Below are 4,445 nucleotides of genomic sequence, written 5' to 3' on the forward strand. Positions count from 1 at the left end.
GTATGCTCAGAATAAATCCTTCATTCTGAAGTTTACACTAGTGTTCTTGGTTTTATCCCTGAATAATCTATGAAGATGCTTGAAACTGGTGCAAGGGAGAATAATCTGGGGGGAAGGGACTGATTTTAAAAATGCCTTGGGCTAGCCTCAGTGGCATAGTGGTATTTCAGTGCTTCATGATACTGAGGCTACGTGGGAATGTCCTGGTTTCCATCCTGAGGTCTCCCCGTACAACCTGGTGAATCTGTGCACTCCTGTGATCCTGGCTTGAGACTGTAGATGGTCATGATGTGACGATCCTGTTGGGGATACCTGCCTCTCTCCCTCTCTCATTCTCTTTCAAGGAAGAAGAAAGAAAAGAAGAAAGGAAGAAAGAAACAAGAGGAAGGAAGGAAGGAAGGAAGGAAGGAAGGAAGGAAGGAAGGAAGGAAGGGGAAAGAAAGAGAAGGAAGAGAAAGAAAAGGAAAAGAAGGAAGGAAGGAAGGAAGGGAAAAAAGAAAGAAGAAAGGAGGGAAGGAATAAAGGAGAAAAAAAGAAAGAAAAAGAAAGAAAGAAAAAGAAAGAAAAGAGAAAGAAAGAAAAGGAAGGTAGGAAGGAAGAGAAAGAAGAAGAAAAGAAAAGAAAAAAGAAGGAAAGGAAAGGAAAGGAGAGAAAAGAAGGAAAGGAAAGGAAAGAAAAGAGAAAAGAAAAGGGAAAGGAAAAGAAAGAGGAAAAGAAAAGAAAGGAAGGAAGGAAGGAGAAAGAGCGTGAGATAATGAAAGAAAGAGGGACCAGCAGTTAGCGTAATGGCTATGTCGCTGGACTCTCACGTAGTCGACCGCAGTTCGCATCACAGACCTGGTGGCTTAAAACTCACACCAGGCGCGTGTGTGTGTGTGCCCAAGATCCCGAGAGGAGAATGGAGGAGAAGGGATTGCGGCGTGACCATCCCCCCTGGGGGGTGATTTCTCGCTTTCTGTCTCTCTGTCTCTCTCTGTCTGTCTGGCACGTGCCCTATAGCAAAAGCCTCTAAAAGAAAGGAAGGAAGGATGGAAGGAAGGACGAACAGAAGGAAGGAAGGAGAAGAAGAAGAAAGAAAGAAAGAGAGAGAGAGAGAGAGAGAGAGAGAGAGAGGGAAAGAAAGAGAGAGAAAGAAGAAAGTAAGGAAGAAAAAGAGAAGAGAAGAAAGGAAAGGAAAGGAAAGGAAAGGAAAGGAAAGGAAAGGAAAGGAAAATGCGTTGGTGTCCCAGATCACAGAGTTACTACCTCAGCATTTCTAGGAGAATGGGGGAGAATGGGAGAGAAGGAGAGGATAGGGTGACTATCTTACCATGGACTTAAACTATGTCACTAGGATGCAGACATAGGCTCTGTTTCCTCTTGGACCTTTCCAAGTATCTCTTGGCTTTTTTGGTAGTTGTGTCTGCAGAAGCCTCTCCTCCTGATAGCAGTTAAGTCCAGCAGGGAACGGTGTACAATCCAACATTCTAAGCAAAATATATAAGATTTGATCTGATTATTCTACCCTTAAATTGGTTACCAAATCCTTTCCCCCCACAACCAATCTATAGACCAATGATAAGGCAATTGGGAAGTGTCCCCTAGACATGATTGTTATTTTCTCGATTAGAAGATAAGTTACTAGAGAATGGGAGTGTTCGCTTAATCATCCATCCAAATGGCAACATCAAGTTCTTTACTTATAAAATGATACTATGTGGGTATATATTAAATGATGATGCTAAGAATTGATTTTATTTATAATCACAAAAACTTAAAATAAGACTCTCTTATATTGCTTTTTCAAAATGTGAAGTTCTTTGTATACATTTGCTTTTCATTAATTGACTATGGAAAAAATAGTAGCCTCTTAGAGTAAATGAGGAAACTAAGGTCTAAAAAGGTTAAATATTTGCCTAACTTACCTTTGTGTTAGAGCCAGGATTAGACTCTCCATGTTCTAAATCCTCCCCTAATGATCTTCCTACTTTATTACATGGACTTTTTACAATTGAAAACATTAGTAATAAAACCTTTTAGCCATATGATGACATTTTAATATAAAGCTGGTTTCTATAATGGCTGCGAAAAGATAGAATTTAATGTATTCTTATCTTTATAAGCAATTTCCATAATTTAAAGTATCCACTTCCCATATGCAAAGTAAAAAGTCACTTTAGAAAGATTTTAAAGGGCCAGCCCCACAGAACATTGGTTAAGAGAGCCAGATCCTATTTGCTGGCCACAGTTTGAATTTTGGCGCTAGTGGTTTGAAAAACATGCCAGGCACATGCATATGCATGCCTAGAATACTGATGGGAGGAAGGAATAAAGGCAAAGGAATAGTGGCATGACCACACCCCATGTGAGGGAGCTTTTTTGCCACTCCTTTTTCTCTGGTGAGTGCACATACCCTCTGGAAATAAAGAAAAATAGAATTTTTAAAAATCACAACTGATCTTAATCCATGCTTTATGTTTTAATCTCTAAGTCTCTGGAGATAAGCCAAAGCAGTGCCCAAGAATTATATGGTGCCTTTTAGATGACAGTCAGAACAAGAGCCTCATCATTCACAGTTAGGCAGAGAAAATTGAGGAGAGGCAGCAAGCAAATCATTTGGTAAATTTATCTTGTCTTTCTTAGCTGACTCTATGCTCTCTTCTTTGCTATCCACCTACCTGCTCTAGTATCTTACTCAGTGGTGCTGTCTGGACTTTGTATTCTTACAGTATTTGAAATGAGTCTTGTCCTCAGAAGTATCTTCGTCCTCCACTGCCAGTGCTGTCAGAGGACAGTGGGGTCATTAATGAATGGACTTCCACCATTTACTTTAACCAAATCCTAGATGTTTCCAAATGTGAGAAATTGGGTATATCCCTTTTTATTATTAATCAACCAATAGAATGTAAAGTTATAGTCAGAGAAACAGAGTTAGAAAGATAAAAGAGTTAGGGAGAAAGAGAGGGGGACAGAGAAAAAGAGAAAGAAAAGGGAGGGGAGAGGAGTGAGAGGAGACTTAATTGAGTTTTGATTTTTACAAAATTAAGAAACTTTTTTCGTAATGATACAAATACTCTTTATTGAAGCAAAATTCACATAATACAAACATTTTGAAATGGAAAATTCACGGGTAGTTCTTACATTCAAAATGTACAGCTAACACCTCAATCTACTTTCACAACCTTTCCCTCAACCCGAAATAAAACCTTATACTACTTAAGCAATTACTCCCCATTCTTCTTTGCTCCCTCACCCCAACCCAGTCCCTGCTTTCTGCTTTAGTAGAGTGTTTTGTTTTAAAAAAAATTAAATGATCTTCAAAGTCACAGTCTAAAAGACAACAGCTCATCTGATCGAAATTGCAAGCTGATTATTTATGAGAACAAGGAAATCTGCATGACTGGATAAGGAAATTTTCCTTATATGCTGTAGAAATAAGGAATGTCAATTATCACTTATCCTACAGACTCTATTAAAAGAAATTTACCACCAGAAGGATTTAACTATATTTATGGAAGGTCAGGAATCTTGCTACGAGGATTGCTCCATTTTAAATTTTAAGAAATCTAATGATAGTCATTAATAATATTTTCCCTTCTTTAAAAGATACAAAGTGAATACTTTTTTATCCAAAAGTTGATGCTAAAAGTAAGTCAAAGGATGGTTTTAATTTTTTTTTCTTTAACTTACTGCTCTGTGGGGATTGATTCTCATTCCCTCTGGGAGAGGAAAAGTTTGTTTCCGGGATTTAATAGATCTTTTATGGTATCACATATTAGTTCTCATAGAGCAAAGTTCTTTCTGGGAAATGAGGGACCCTGACCAATGACTCTGATCCCAAGTTGCCCTTCTTTCCACATGAACTAATGGAAACTGTCAAACTTTGGTGCATTTCAGAGTTATATTGGGACATAACAAAAAGATGTATACGGACCAGCATGCAGTGTGGAGGTTAAGGCAACAAAATCCTTTCAACTGATGGTTCAAGCCCTGGACCCAGTGGCTTGAAAAACATACCCAGTGCATGTGATTATGTGCACAAATCCCAAAAAGAGGGAGAAGTGGAGGAGAAGGAACCACGGTGGACCATCCTCCAAGAGGGCTGTCCAGTCCCACTCTGTCTCTCTCTCTGGCAAACACATATGCCTTCTAGCAAATTAAAAATAAATAAATGGATAAATCAATGAAATAAAACAACACACTAATCTTAAAAAGAAAATAAATCCCAAAATATACAGCCAACTGACTTTTGACAAAGGGTATTAGTCAATCCAGCTGGAAACGAAAAACCTCTTTAGCAAGTAGTACTGTGTAAAGTGTTATCCACCTACAGAAAGATAAACCTGGACTCCTATCTCTCACCATTAACAAAAATCAACTCAGCGTGGATCTAAGATCTAAACTTAAGGCCTCAAACTATGAAACTACTGGTGGAAAACAATGAGGAAACTCTGGGAAACATTGGG

The sequence above is a fragment of the Tupaia chinensis genome, unplaced genomic scaffold (genome assembly GCF_000334495.1).
Source record: "Tupaia chinensis unplaced genomic scaffold, TupChi_1.0 Scaffold000527_1, whole genome shotgun sequence".
In the NCBI taxonomy this organism is placed as follows: domain Eukaryota; kingdom Metazoa; phylum Chordata; class Mammalia; order Scandentia; family Tupaiidae; genus Tupaia; species Tupaia belangeri.